General features: G+C 35.8%; 1 long non-coding RNA gene across 1 annotated transcript; it reads right to left on the bottom strand.

Moving 5' to 3' along the window:
• Positions 1 to 4,522: 4,522 nt before the first annotated feature.
• LOC123553295 (uncharacterized) lies at positions 4,523 to 7,449 on the bottom strand. The gene is made up of 4 exons (XR_008368796.1): positions 7,383 to 7,449; positions 6,996 to 7,069; positions 5,428 to 5,619; positions 4,523 to 4,625 (listed from the first exon to the last, which is right to left on the bottom strand). It is a non-coding gene; the product is annotated as an uncharacterized LOC123553295 (long non-coding RNA).
• Between the last annotated feature and the right edge of the window lie 8,840 nt (positions 7,450 to 16,289).

The raw sequence follows: 16,289 nt of genomic DNA, 5'->3' as shown, positions 1-16,289 counted from the left end.
GAACAGAACAATGAAGTTTTAGTTGAACAGTCAGCATCTGACACGGAGCCACTGAGGGTTGGGTCCCGCAGGGTTCTGTGCCGGACCAGTGATCTTTACCTGTATTTTATCGGCTCTCAACCGAAATGGTGCAGAATATCCAGCTGATCTCTAGGATACGCGGACCCACCCCAAGATTGCGTTAAAATTCAAGCGGGAAAATTCTCAAAATGAGACAACTGTTCTTCAACAACTCGACAGTTGTCTCAAAAGAAATCATAAAATGGATGACAACCTTCAAACTGAAAATGAATCATCAGTCTAAAACTGAAATTATTATGTATGGAACAAGACAACAGTTAGCGAAATTGAACATCACAAGTGTAAACGTTGGTGGGGTTGGGCGTAAAAATGCGTCGATCATGTCAGAGACCCAGGTGGGAACTACGACCAATACATCAACTTTGACCATCACATTCAGAAAAAAGTGTCAGATAGCTCATGTGCAGTTAAAGAAACCTTAGGGCTATACGGAAACATCTCACACAAAAGTCAACTGAATCATTAGTGCATGGATTGGTTCATTCTCACATTGACTTTTGCAAAGTTTTATTTTCAGAAATTCCAGCCTACCAAAACAATAAACTACAGCGAGTCCAAAATCAAAGCCGCTAGAGTAGTCAAGAATGCTTCTATGAAAACCAAGTACCGAAAATTCTGAAAGAATTACACTGCTTCCAGTAAGGCTAGATTCATGTTCAAAGTTTTAGTAATAGTCTTCCCTGTCATCAATGGTACAGGGTCCAGTATATCTGAGGGAAATGTTTGTACCTACACGACAACGATACAGACTTCGCTCACAAGTTGACACTAACTTTAACATCCCTAGACGGCGAACAAAATTAGAGGGCAGATCTATGGCAGTGTTGGTCCCAAATGGTGGAACGATTGCCTAGCTATCTGAAAAGCATTCAGTCTGAAGCCAGCTTTAGATCAAAACTGAAAACACATTTATTTAGGCAGTTTTATGAACAATGAGTGTAGTCTTGTTAAAATACAAAATATCAGAAGTGGTGTACAATAGTATTTATACATGTCAAAATCTTTAAATCTAAGTTCTAGAATCCTGTTCATATTTTGTATGTATATATGTTAAATGTGTGTTATGTAATTGTAAAGCGCAGTAGAATATTTTATAATTTTTGCGCTATATAAATGCCATGTATTTATATTTGTATAGCTAGCTATGGATTAAAGTCTGTCTTGGACATACTGCAAGATGTACCTTTTTGTCAAAAATACTACTGTTTGCAGATCATATTGCCCTTTTGCCTTTTTTAAAATCGATATACTTTTACCTTTACGTCACAAAAGCAGCGATGCTGAAGCTATTTTTGGACCTCGTCTATACAGGTAACTCCGCCTTTAAAGTATTTTTTCCGATACAAGTAAATTCAATGATTTTGTTTACATTGGCTGCATGACCGAGAATTTTACAAAAGAAAATGCTGATTTAAAACCTCTTGGAACGGGTGTTTAACCAAATGTACTAACCTCCATTTAAGATTTAAATGAATCTTGCCACAATGCACACTACATTACAGGCATTTTTCTGCCTAAATTTCAGTAACTTTTGCTGCAGACTTTTCTTCTAAATAATGTATCTCGTGTCTAGCTTTCATAATAATTATAAAACACGACTGACTTGTGGTCGAGTTGTTGGATTCGCTTATTGATTAAAGGGCATAAGTTCGATTCCCGGTACCGACAATGCCTCTTTAGTTGAAAAATGGCGGTAATTTCTTACGGAATATGTGAGTCTTAGTCTAACTAATTTGACGCGATCCTAGGAAACTACGGAATCTTGTTAGTGCCATGTAAAATGTCGTCCGTCGCCCCTCAAAGGCGACGCACGACATTAAGATACGACATCGCGACAATGCGATACGACAACGGCAATGCGATACGACGCGCGACAATGCGATATGCCATTCGTCAAAATATTGCGATGTCGCTTCTCAATGTCGTGCATCGAGTTGGCTATTTTGGCACGATATGTCGCGTCGCATTATCGTCCGTCGTATCGCATTGTTGCGCGTCGTATCGCATTGTCGCTATGTTATATCGCAATGTCGCGATTTCGTATCGCATTGTCGCGTTTTGTGTCCTGCATTTTAGCGACTCGGGACAATGCGACACGACGCGCGACAATGCGATACGACACACGACATGCTCAAACACCATTGTCGCGATGTCGTGTCGCATTGTCGTGTGTTGCCTATGCGCCAATAGCACGACGCGCGACATCGCGATACGACACACAACAATGCGATACGACATCGTGACAATGCGATACGACAAACTACATTCTCAAACGACATAACCGCCTCGATAGCCTAGTGGTAGAGCGTCTGCTTCGAGTGCGGGAGGTCGTGGGTTCGATCCCCGGCCACGTCATACCAAAGACGTGAAAAATGGTACCAGTAGCTCCCTTGTTTGGCGCTCAGCATTAAAATGGAAACTGGCCTCTTCTCGCATACCCTCGTGGCGATAGACTCCATCAGGAATGAGGTGTCGAGAGTGATTAATATATTTGAGTTGTAGAACTTCCTTCACAATCGACCTAAAATAAATTCTGTATAAACTAAACGACATTGTCGCGATGTCGTATCGCATTGTCGTGTGTCGACCGGTGTTCACTTGAATAAATACCGGTGTTCCCTTAAATAAATACCGGCTAATCTTGGTCGATTTTTTTTTCGAACAATTCATCAATTTCATTTTATTATTAAAAGCGTTAAAAGTAAGGTATCAAACTGAAATTTCTTTTAATAAGTAATATTGCCTAATCGAATATTACAAACAATGTTCTTCCTCGACCGGCACGCCGTCGGGAACATTTGTTGAACTTTGCCATTTATGGCTTAAAATATTACCAGTAAAATAAGGAAAAAGTGCTTATAAAATATTCATTTTGGGTAAATAACTGCAAAAAAAAACTTGTTTTGAAAGAAAATGAAAAAACTCTGAATGTTTGTGACAAAAAAGACAATATCTGTTCGTCCGTCTAATATACGTAATTTAGGATAAAAGCTGTATTTCCGTACTTTTTCGTACGGAAAATGTCCGTGTTTTTCATTAACTTCAAATAACTGTTGAATGTTCCAAACACAAACTTCGTCGATATTAAATATTTGTCATAACAAACAAAAAGCGCTGTTTCCATTTTCAAAGCAAGAATCTGTGCAAATACTTTTTATCAGAATGATAATGGCTAACTGAGAAGTGGCCCTTCCCCCCGAAAAAAGACCACCTGTGAACAAAGACCACTTTTGCTTGTTTCCAAGAGTGGTCTTTGTTCACAGGTTTGACTGTATTTGATCACCAATAAAAGCGAAAAAGGTGGCAATTTCGCTAAGTTAGTTTTATGGAACATGTGTACAAGACGATGATGCTATTAGCTTTTAGCATAATAAGTAAAAATGATTTTTAAGTCATGTGATGCTATGATTAGCACAGAAACTTTGATTAGCTTAAATGTAGATCAACTACTTCGAATGGACCCTTGTGTGAGTTTTCGTCAAAGAAATAAAACTGCGTCTCCCTGCGCGAGACTTCTTGCAGTAGACATTTTGTTAGAGTGATGCTTATATTTAACTTGTGCAAAATTCTACGTCCCAGTCTTAAAGATGTTGAATCTTGTTTTCGATTACGTTTGAGCTAAATATATCTAGCATATTTCCAGGGGATTAAGCTAAATATGTTGCTCTATCAAGAAACATTTAAAATGCATGAACTTACCTTTCATTACCTATCATAAAAAGACTCAGTCAATCTGAGTTTACTTTTATATAGCTTTGTTGCATTCCATGCTTCCAAAAGATGTTTTCACAGATTTTAATTCGGAATTTCAACTTAATCACTCATACGAAACTGATTCAAAAGTGTTTGAGCTATTAACATATGCGAAATACTTATGAGGCGACGCCTGAAAGGTACGATGATTGATTTAGGGAAAAGGGAAGAAACTGGATCTCTACAGCCTTGGCCGAAACTCTCATTGACATGTAATCGAGCATTCCTTACAATTAAATGTAGATCACTGAACACATATTATTATCGTAAAAAGTGATAAAATATACATTTCCGATAGGGGGTTATCTCTATGTAATGGCTCTTTTTGCTTCTTCAAAAAATCTCTAACACAATATATGAAAACTGACATACGTCATAAAATGTTGTTCAAAGGTGTGACCACCTTTAATACCAGCCCATAGGTGTAATATGTTGCAATAACCATTGTAGTTTTTAAATGAAAATCAAACCTAGATATAATGACAATGCTGCAAGGAGTGTCACATGAAGGTTTTAATTTACAGGTATTATTTCTTCCTAGATGAATTTCACTTCGTCGTAAAGGGGACACTAGCAGAGTACTGTGGCTTCTGTTCATATGTGGTGTTTATTAAATGTTTGACAGCACTTGTAGAAGGTAAAGTTTTATATTCATGGATTAGCCAGTTTGGAGTGCCCTGAAATGGTACGTTTATTCAAACTCATAATGTTTTACAAATTTCTGTTCAACAAAATCCAATATGCTTGATTGTCAATCACGACGCTGGCAAACTTCAATATGAAACTCGCATCTGAAACGGAAAAATTTAACAACGTTGTTTTCCAAAGTATTCCAAATTAAGCGTTTGAGATGAAAATTTTCTACAAACAGTTAAAGTTGCATTTTGCGTAACTAGTGTAAAACTCCACGTACACTAAAAGAGAAACAACGCTGTGTACTGTATCATATACATCCAAGTTTAAAGCCACTATAAAGTTCCGCAATAAACGAATACCGGTACTTCCCCCAAAACACTTTATTATAGTAAAAAAACATATCAAATAGTTTGTAATGAACACTGCGCGACATGACATGAACTAAATCATTTAACTGCGGATAATTAAAGTCAAATTATATAACCTGTTTTTTTACATTAAAGAATGACTTTTCTCACTGATTTACCTGTAAGAAATTTAAGGAGCTTCTTTTAAAATTGAGGGTGCCTATGTTTATTTATGTGTATCAGTATAACCGCTAATCTTGTAATAACATGCGGTGTACTTATTGTTCAATATAATCAATATGTCCAATTAGTGTATGTACAACCTTTGTCGAAAGGTCATACCAAATGAAAATTTAAAACACAGTTCAATAACAAGTCGAAAAAGAACAAGTGAAAAACTTGTTGGCTTCAGTATAAATACCTGGTGACCAATCCTGTTTTTTGGTCTTAAAACTGACTTCTGTATCTAGCGAAACCCCACCTGATGTTCTAATATTATCCTTAAACACGGCGATTCGGATTTAAGAAAAGTCTCAAATAAATGTAACAAACTTGCATCATTAAAGAAATAAATGAACAAATCAATGCTAAAGAATAAAGTAAATCTAACGTATTGACGTATGTCCGGTCGCTGATCCGCAGACAGGTTCAATGTCGTTGGCACAGTGAACATGAGAGATTGAGTCACAAATGACGCGGAGAGGATCAGTGGTGGTCTGGGCAGTGGTAACCGGATGTGTTGTGATAGTTGTTGGCTGTGTAGTGGTAATCTTGGCAGTAGTGGCTTGTGTTGCCTTTAATCCTGTTAATAGATATTTTAAAATGAAGATTAAAAAACAAATGCGTTCAATAAGTGCTAAATTTTGAAAAAAAAAAGTTTTTTAAAGGGGACATCTCTCTTTCAGACATACATTTAAACGAGAAGAAAAATGCAGATATCAAGAAATACTGAAAAAAAATATGAATTGGGCTAAAGAATCAACACATAGAATACCTTTTCCCTTCTGTTGATTCCTTCTGTTAAATTTTAATGTATTTACTGAAAGTAGACAGTACGGACGAAATATGTGAACAAAGGAACAAAGTTGGGAGTCGTCTAGGAACAGTCAGCACAAAACACCACTTGGATGTTTATATTAGTTGAGCACGTCATTTTTAATCCCCATCATATTCGAAGAAACGTTCCAACGGGCTCCTTGACAGAACCACCGACCTTCCGTAAATCAGCATGTTGGCTTCCTCACACGAAAAACTCAACACCCCGAGTGAGGCTCAAACCCACATCGACGAGAAGCTAGTTATCTGAAGTCAGCGACCTTAACCACTCGGCCACGGAGGCCCTCATAGTAAAAGTGTCTTTACACGGCATTCAAATTAGAAACTGGAAAGGGGTGGACATATAGCATCCTGTGCATCTCAAAAGGCATTTTATTATGTGAAAGTGTTGTATTTTTTTTTAAGAAATGAAATAAGAAAATTGGCGTATCATCAAATCTTATGGTGCTTGTAAATAACATCCATATAAAAATTAGACTGTGATACCGTGTTGCAAATTGATTTAAATTACAATTGAGTTTAAATACCAGATCATATTTATAATAATTACACTCACTGAACTTTTTGCGTAGCCTCTAGCAAATCTGATTAATTAAGTAATATACATCAAGATTTACAATACTTAATTAAAAGTCTTGTCTCTTGGTGTAGATTTTTTGTATAGATAATAAAATTATTTATTCAGGTTTTTCAGCGTATTATTGAATTTGACTGAAATATATCTTATGGTTTTAATGTGAAAATATCAAATGTCAAATATTTTTATAACTGAGCAAATAATATCCAATAATCTCAGTTTCGTTAAATTGTACGAAAACATAAAATAAATCAATTAAACCGGCATTCTTTTTGTTTTGAAATAATACCTTTTGGCCACAGCAAACATTTTATCATTCATGTTTACCAGAAATGACAATTTGTGAACGACATATACCAACATATTATATAAATTTAATCCGTTTATGATAGTTCAAAAAGATATGATTGTCGAAATGAAGTTATAAGGCACAAACAAACAAAATGTTTTTAACTTGATATTAAATATTTCACAATCAAAATGATTGTAAAGAACTGTGTATTCGGTATTGTTTTCTTTTGAAAATAACTATATTTCTGTCTTACCTAAAGAAGCACACGATCCTTCTCCAGCGTTATGCAGGGATCTGTCTGCACACTGTGCTTTAGCAAAGTAGCATCTTAAACGAAACCATATATAGATGATTTATGTAGTTAAATATTTAGGAGTATGAAAAAAAAACATTTTGGTTATTGATATTCTATAAGGTTTAATTATGGAAGAACACATTTTCATTATGGTACGTTCCTATAAAATGTCAACTCCAGCCAGCTGATATAGATAAAAATGTAAAGTTACAGAATCTGATGAGAAAAGCAGCTCATTTCTACAAATATGTTTACTGGTGTTATTTTACGTACTGTGCTATGTCGTTATAGGTTATTCAAATATTTATCTTGATCATGACGACCATTTTAAAGCAAACAAAAAACCTGTTAGAGTAGTCCTGTCCATTGGTTCCGCACAGTATTCCGGAGTATACTGCTTACAGTCTAATTTTATTGACCCAATTTGGCAGTTTAAAAACTGACATGATAACCCTGAAACAGTATTTCACTTTTAATTAATGCATAAATAAAACATTAAAGATTGTTGAAATTATGAAGTTAATATTTCATATTTAAATAAATGGGTACATTTTGGGAGTAAAAAGAATATTGCAGAACTTCATTTTAAACATGAAAACAATTATCTTTGTTTTTTCGAAAAATAATAATCTACTGAAAAAAGCACATATTTTAGCGGGGTCAAAAATTTCGCGAATTGAAGTTTTGATTTATGTTCGCGAGGGTTACTATTCGCTAAATTGTAAAAATGGTATCCTACTTGAATTTGAATTAAATACTAATGGTAAACATTTACGCGATGTTTAATTTCGCGAGATGAAAGGGCATCGCGAATATAGCGAAAATTAACCCTCGCAAAAATTTCTGATTTAGAGTATAACATTTAAATACCAGTTAGTGTCCCGGAGGTCAATACATTTTAATGTATTTATTTGTTTATTATTTTTCATTTGTATTTGTACCTAACCTGGACAGGTCTCTTGTCTAAAATTAGAGGTTTGTATATGGAAAAAAATTTCCTACCCTCGTCCAGTTAAGGGATAACCTGTCGAATTTCATCTTGACTTTTACTGGTCAGAATATTTGTATTTGCCTTTCGTATTACACGCCCACTGTTCTCGTAAGTTCATGAATTCAGATGAATTTCTGATAATATTTCTGTCAGCCTGGTTTAAGGGTTCCTTTCAGTTTCACCACACACTTCATCCATGTTATATGATAAATTAGCTCCCGTATACATACAAGTCTCCATCATATGACCAGACCAGGTACATGGCCAATAGACATAAGACATCGTCTCTTTTCTTTTTCAATGCATATTGCAGGGCCCTTTCTCTAGAGCGTTGTCGCAATAAGTGCATGTTTATGGACTTTGTGAGGTGAAACAAATAGTACATAGGTAAAACAGTAAACGCGATATATATTGTGCATAAAATGAAAATTGGGTCGACCCTGACCAAGGTCTGGCTGTAGCGACATGTATCGAAGTTGATTTTAGTTTTATTCCTGCTTATAAGAATTAATTGGGGACGGAGAACAGAACCAAGTATTGGAGCGACCAGGCCTCTGGTAGCACTGCGATTTTGTGGAATTTGTGCATCTGACAAGGTTTCGTCGAACTTTTTGGGTTTCTTTTGCAGTTTGAGTTTATGTTGCAGCTCCTGTTGTCGGCATTATTATTATCTCCCGACTAAGTCGGTGATCAAGGCTGGTCTAATGATTAAATTGCTTCTGCTTATACCTTCACGTTTTGCAGTCCTAATCCTTACAGTTGCAGACTGTCAGTTCATCCTTTATTTATGGTAAAATCTCATTGCCCACTGCAGTATGATATTTTCCCCAAAATTACCTAAGGAATATGATTTATCTGAGTCAAAGAAAAAATAATTATGTTTCATCAAAGGTATGGATTCATGTCATTTAGCTGATCTACTTGCGACTGCACTCTGCTTTATAAGCAATACTGACATTCGTATAACCTTATGAAATGTAAGTAATCTGGTTCTAAAAATGGTATGTCATCATTATGACTACTATGCCTTATTCATAACAGTTTTTATTTAGAAAAAAATTTATAGCAAAAGAGTGCTCTAACACTATTTATGCACGATGGGCGGTAAAAGTCGGGCGTTATAATTCACGAGGGCGCAACACAGTTTGCTACAGATTATTTCAATTCTAATATGCCTTTAACTAAAACAGTAGATAAAATATAGTAGCGCAATTTCTTGGTCGCAACAAAAACTTTGACCTGACCGCACGTTACATGACGTCATTCTAGCGTAAGCGTGTTTTTACAGTGACAAGCAAAATTAGAATAAAATTTTACACCGTTGCTCGTTGAAGTCATTTCCTTACGAAACATTTTATTGTTTGTTTTAGATATCCTCTTCTACAGCGCAGAAGTTAGTCAAAAAATTTTTCACTAAAATTCATAAAGCTTTTCCTTTACCGGTATAATTTCTATAGGGGTATAAAATTTGCAGTCAAAAGACTTTTCCGTTAATGCGTCTGTAATATATACTTCTGTCATCTTACAGTTTCATGAATTACAGAAAGCTCAAAGACGCGACGTCATCATTTATGCCCGACATTGCAAGTGGAAACTTTTTTGAGAACTTAAGGACTCCTTGTTAGTCCAAAAAATAACGGCCCAACGCCCAAAAATCGTTTGGGAAATTTAAAATGGTATCCCGTAAGTAAATCTATCATAAGGGCAACATTTTTTTATCTTTTAAAGAAAAATAATACCATATTAGAGCTTTTTGATACGTTAACGAATTGAAATAATGTCTGAATATCAGCTTATAACGTGCAGATCTCTTAATCTTGGGCAAATATCTCAAAAACAAGCACACGGATCTATACACTTTTAGTTACCATATTACAAATTATAGTTATTGACTGTACGAAGTTTCACTAAAATCGGCATTAAATAAAACTTTTTATTCGCGAAGATTGTGAATTTTCCAATAGAAAAAAAGTTGTGAGGTCCAAAGTTTCCAATCTGTCTAGCAAAATATAAAGCACATTTTCTGTTTATTTGCCTAAATTCCTTAGTATTTTCTTCAGTTTGGAAAAATCAGAGCTTAATATCAAAGTCTAGATTGTACAAAAAAAGGGATCCGAACGTGTAGAACTACCATAATAAATCTTTATTTTTGTGTTGATTTAAAGCATATGAAATGAGGAAAGAAAACATACGTTCGTACCGCGGACTGGAAAAATCATTTTGACGTGGAATAAAAGCTGGTTCGTTAAAAGTAGTCCTGGACACTATACACAGTGCTGAAAATTGCAAACTCAATTAACACAAAGAGCTTCAAAAAAAGTAATTCGAAAAATTCAGTATCTTAAAATTGCATCTATGTACTTTTGGATATATTGACGAAGTGGGATAATATATTTACTCTCCACGAGAGACTAACCCGGAGTACTTACTTATTTTTAAATATAAAACGACAGATTCGTTTATGTAGAAAACCCTGGCACATCTTTTTTTACGACCTTCAACAAGCGACTTGCAAGTTTTCTTATGTAGAGAAAACTGGAACCAACGGCTTTGGCCCTAAAATGCACGTTGCCTCTATGATGTTGTATTTGTATGGTTTGACCTAGTACATGAAACCTAGTTCTTGACCCTAGATGATCCAGTTTCCAAATTATCATACATTGTATAAATACTCTGATAAGGTTTTGGGGAAAATCGAGTTAAAATGTTATACTAGAAGTATTTTTCTATGCTTGACGTAGAACAGTGATCCAGATTTCACGTAGGTCTCGTAGAATGTTTTTTAAACATTTTTTTTCCTAGGAAATACCAGTTATTTCACCTAAATTAATTCAGTATCTAACTTGTGCGAGTTTTTAATTTCTCACATTTTCAGACCACAGACTGGACCGCTTCGGTGTAAACGGGCCGGATTTTAGCCTACGGCGACCACTGAAACTGAAACTGAATAAATTTGATTAAACACCAAATTTTTAAAACAATGATAAAATTCAAGGGCGTTATACATAATAATAATAATAGTTATATAACAATTTTAATAATGACAAAAAAATTAATAACACCATTGTAACAAACAGTCATGAAACAGCCGCTCCCCTTGAGGTCATTTTACCCTTTTTCCCAAATTTACCATTCTAAAGCATCTGGTACCCCAACGAGCTGCATAAAGGGGTTTCAACCCCCCCCCCCCCCCGGTTAATGGTGCCATCATATAATATTTAAGAAAGAAATATTTCACACTACCCTACCCATAGAGCCTTACCAACAAGTGTGTTTATTAGTCCCCTACTGGTTGAAAACCCGTTTCGGGGACTATATGAATGCGCTTTTCCGTCATTCCTTCATTCCGTCATTTCGTCTGTCCTTCCGTCCCCCCCGTCCGTCCTCCGCAGTTTCTTGTCCGGTCCAAAACTCTGTCATCCATGAAGGGATTTTAATATTACTTGGTACAAAATGTTCCCATGATGAGACGAAAGTGTCCCTGCGCAAGACCCGGACCCCTACCTTAAAGGTCCAACAGGGCTTTTCTCCTGTCTGGTCCAAACTCTCTAATCCATGAAGGGAATTTAATATTTCTTGGCACAAATGTACCTCATAAAAAAGACGAACGTGTTCATGCCCAACTTTCTGACCCCTAGCTCAAAGGTTAAGGTCACACTTAGCAGTCAAATGTTAGCATGGCATGAACAGGGTCTGCTTCATGTCCGGTCCAAACCTGTCATTCATCGAGGGATTTTAATATCACTTTTCAAAAAAATTCCCCCCTGAGGAGACAACGTGCCAAGCGCAAGACCCGGATTCCTAGCTCAAAAAGTCAAAGGTCACCATTGAGGGCAAATGTCAACAGGGGTTTTTCCTGTCCGGCCCAAAACTCTCTAATCCATGAAGGGACTTTTTAAATTACTTTGGGACAAATGCACCTCATAATAAGACGAGTGTCTTGCCCAACTTTCAGACCCCTTGCTCAAAGGTCAATGTCACACTTAGCAGTCAAATGTTAACATGGCATGAACAGTGTCCGGTCCATAACTCTGTCATTCATTAAGGGATTTTAATATCACTCGGCACAAATGTTTCCCGTGAGGAGACAACGTGTCATTTGCAAGACCCAGACCCCTAGCTTAAAGGTCAAGGTCACAATTGGAGGTCAAATGTCAACAGGGCTTTTTTTCTTTCCGGTCCATAGCTCTGCCATCCATAAAGGGATTTTAATATTACTTGGACTATGTTTCCTCATGATGAACAACGTGTCATGCGCAACAACCAGAACCCTGCTTAAAGGGCAAGTTTACACTTTGAGATCAAAGGTCAATAGGATTTTTTCCTGTCCGGGCTATAACTTTTTCATGCAAGGCAGGGTTTAAATATCAGTTGGCACAAATATTTCCCCCCGGGTGAGACAACATGTCATGCGCAAAACCCGGGCCCTAAGTCTAAGGTCAAGGTCACATTTAGAGGCCAAAGGTCAGATACAAAAAAGACTTTGTCGAGAGCATTTTTTATTATGCATGGAGGGATTTGATGAAACTGGCACAAATGTCACCACTATGAGACGGATTGTCATGCGCAATAACCAGGTCCTCTAGGTTAAGTGAAAGTCATCTTAAAGTCAAAGGTTAAATTTAAGAATGACTTTGTCCAGAGCATTTCTTCTCCATGCATGACGGGATTTTGATGTATCGCTTTAATTCTTTTTTTAGATTACATGAACACTTTTCTAAATGTTCATTGCCATGAGGCACCCTTGCTTTAAGAAATACCTCCCTTGTTGTTTCATAAATATATTTTATTGTTACTTTTTATTACGGCCGTAGGGGAAAAACGAGACCACTTTTCTGTGTACAACATGCATGTTACATTGAATTTTTAGATGATTTTGACCTATCTCTACCTGATAAAAGAGTTTGGGGGGGACTTGTAATATTATTTTTTTCTAATAGATTTTTTTTTTTTAATTTCCCCTTTTTTGTCACTATAGATAACTTATATGGGAACTATTTTCATAATTGGCCAAAATAAATCCATATGAAAGCAACTTCATTCCTAAGTTTTTGACCAATAGTACAGAAACTTCTATCATTGAATGTTTTGCAATTGTTGTATGGAACAACATAACGACATTCAGAATTTTCAGACGATCTCAAAAAACCTGTCTACTATAATATACTCTTTAAGCAATTCTGTTAAATACAGAGGTACTCTGCCAGTGTGACAGCTATAAAATGAAAGAAAGTATCTTTTAACTCAATTCTTGCTTTTACCGGCAACCAATGTTAGTGGTACAATGCTTTTTAGAACTGCAAATTTCCTCGTGTTAAGGACAAGTTTTTGCGCACATGTTTTGGGAAAACGTTGCATCTTACGCATCTCACAGTTAGCTAAACTAATATATGACATTGCTAAAAATCCAGATGTGAAATACTAAGACAAAACAAAAATCTAAGTGGCTGCTTTTCTTAAGTAATTTCCGGATGTTCTTAATTCGTAGGGTTTTACATCATCACCAGCAATGTTGAGGAATTTGAGAAACAATTTTTTCAAATGAGGTCTGCTACCAAACATAATAAATTCTGTTTTGGAAGTGCTCATTTTCAGTTTTGTTTCTATTCATCCAGTCATTTCAAGGTCTTCGATCGCTTGGATTCACGGAAACATATTGGGGCAAAAGCTTTTATTTGCTATATGATCATCAGCAAAACCGTAGACTGATATGGATTTTGGAATGACATCAAAAAGAGTCCCAGCATAGGTGAGATACAGCCAAGGACCAAGGCAACTGCCCTGGGGCACACTGCATTCAATTGGCGGTCTGATAATAAAAACATGTTGATAATAATCTTACAAGTACGAGCCTTAAATAGGGGTCACCCATTGAAGAGTGGGGTATCGCAGACGCCATATTGTGCTTTTAGACATCTAAGAAAAGGCGTGATCGACAGTGTCAAATGCCGCACTTAAAGCAATCGCAAAAAGGACCGTGACTTCCTTTTTTCTCCACACAACTTAGAAGAAACATTGACTAACCGAAGTACGCAGATTCACAGAAATGACATTTCCTGTATGCGGACTGGTTTTTAGGCAAAAGATTGTTTTGATTTACATGTTTGTTTAATCTGTAAAGAATAGCTTTCTCAATAAGCTTTGATAGAAATGATAAATTACCACAAGACATAATTGGGAAAACTCTAGTTCAAGACCGGCTTTTTAGCAGAGGTTTAACACCTGCTTGTTGTATTTCACAGAGAAAATAGCTTGTTGAATCAGAGATTCACCAATTTAGTGACACAGAGAGAAATTCATCTACATGTGATTCAGAAATACGTGTTGGCAAAATATCTAAATCTGAAGACTAGTATTCAAATTCATTGATGAGATTTTTTCACTTCATCTTGAGTCAATTCAGTAAATTTGTTTAAATTTTATATATCCTTTACTTGAGGTTTTTTAAAATTTTGGTATTCACTTAGAGATTGACGTATTTTTGAAATTTTTGCCACGAAAAAGTCAACAAATTATTCCGCTAATGAATTATTAGAATCTCTTTGAGGCAGTGGGTTTTCAGATTTGATACCAGTTAGCTCAGATACCAGTCCATACAGAGTCTTGGAATCACCTTTAGCATTCTCTTTCTTTTCACGAGGTGTTTTTCTCTTTTGACGTTTGATTTCAAAAATTTTATTCATTTCTACTTGTTTTATACGACTCAAACGATCTGTTTACCATAACGCCTCCATGTACGCTCGGACTTTTTAACTTGTTGCTTTAGATGTTGCAATTCTTTATTGAACCAAGGTTTGTGTGCTCTCAGGAATTTAGTTTTTTCTTTTAGGGGAGCGTGCATCCTCTATTTTTGATTCAAACCTTTTCACAAACTTGTCTATATTCTGTGAATTAACGTTTATTGCACTTAGGGCGTTGGAAAATTCTGATTCGTTTCAATTTTTTTAAAGTTTCTAAATGTCACGCTTCTACTAGTAATAGTAGCTTTTTAACATCTAAGAGAACCTTAACAACACAGTGATCAGATAAAAAAAGGTCCAGGCTCACTTTTCTCTACATGAACACCATTAAGTGACTCAGTTATACTAGATCAAAGATATGTCCTCCTGTAAAGAGTACTGAAATCAACGTGTTTTTCCAGGACCATTGCTACTAGGGAGTCCTTGAAGTTTGTAATAGAAATGTTGTCATCGTTTACATGCAAGTTGAAATCTCCATAATGCGTAAATTGTCATAAAGTGGTAAATATTTTCGATGAAATAAAAATTTAAGCAACAAACGGTTACCGGTCAATAAGACAACGGATACCAGGCGATCACAATACCACAGTGAACACGGCAGTGAAAGAAAGGCATCAACATGCGAAAAAATTTATATACGTTTAAGTTCAATTGTTAAAACTCTGCGAAACTATCCTATTTTATCGCTAAACAACTGTCCATCTTCACATTAGTCTCTCGCGTATACAGCTCTAATAAAATGTAAACAAAAAATATTTAAACTCAAAGAGAAACGTACCTGAAAGATATACCACAATCAATAAAACTATATTGCTATTAGGAAACATGGCTGTTACTTACAAAGTATTATCTTTACTTTAGTATTCATATTTCATATACATTATATGTGAAATAGACTTTGTTCCCTATCTAACTAGAACAAAGACAAGGAGGTCTTAAGGTCCCCTTAGACAAATACTGATGTATACTAAATTTAGTAGTGAGGATTAAATTTTTTTTTCCCGTAGTCCAATTTTATTGAAGGCACTACTAACCGCTCACCTTGTTACGTAAGCAAACTTTTAAGGAACAAGTGTTGACGAATGCCCACCCCAATGTCACAAGCAATTCCAGTCTCAGTTTGATTATTTAAATTTATTTTATTTGTCATATTCTTTAAACATAACTTATCGTCTTTCGGGAAAAAACTCAAATTAACAAGGTAATTGTAGAATCCGAGTAAGAATTCAGAGTCATTCTCACGGAACCCCGACAACGGATGCGGCAAGGGTTATGATGTTATACTTCAATTTGCATTCATCATTTATCGGATGTTCTTGAATCCGTTAGAACAACTGTTACCTGCGAACAAAACGAAGCGTAGGATGGTTACCCATGAAAGTGGCAAAACTGAATTTTAGTGGTTTTAATGGCCCAATGGTAGTGAAATCCCCATGTCACCAAAATGAAAATTTGATGAAGTACATTGTTTTAGAGGATGTATCACTGTAATTCTTTTTTTAGATTACATGAACACTTTCG

This window comes from Mercenaria mercenaria, unplaced genomic scaffold (assembly GCF_021730395.1).
Source record: "Mercenaria mercenaria strain notata unplaced genomic scaffold, MADL_Memer_1 contig_1105, whole genome shotgun sequence".
Taxonomy (NCBI): domain Eukaryota; kingdom Metazoa; phylum Mollusca; class Bivalvia; order Venerida; family Veneridae; genus Mercenaria; species Mercenaria mercenaria.
Note: the sequence above shows the minus strand (reverse complement) of the source record. Positions and strands in the feature narration are given on the sequence as shown.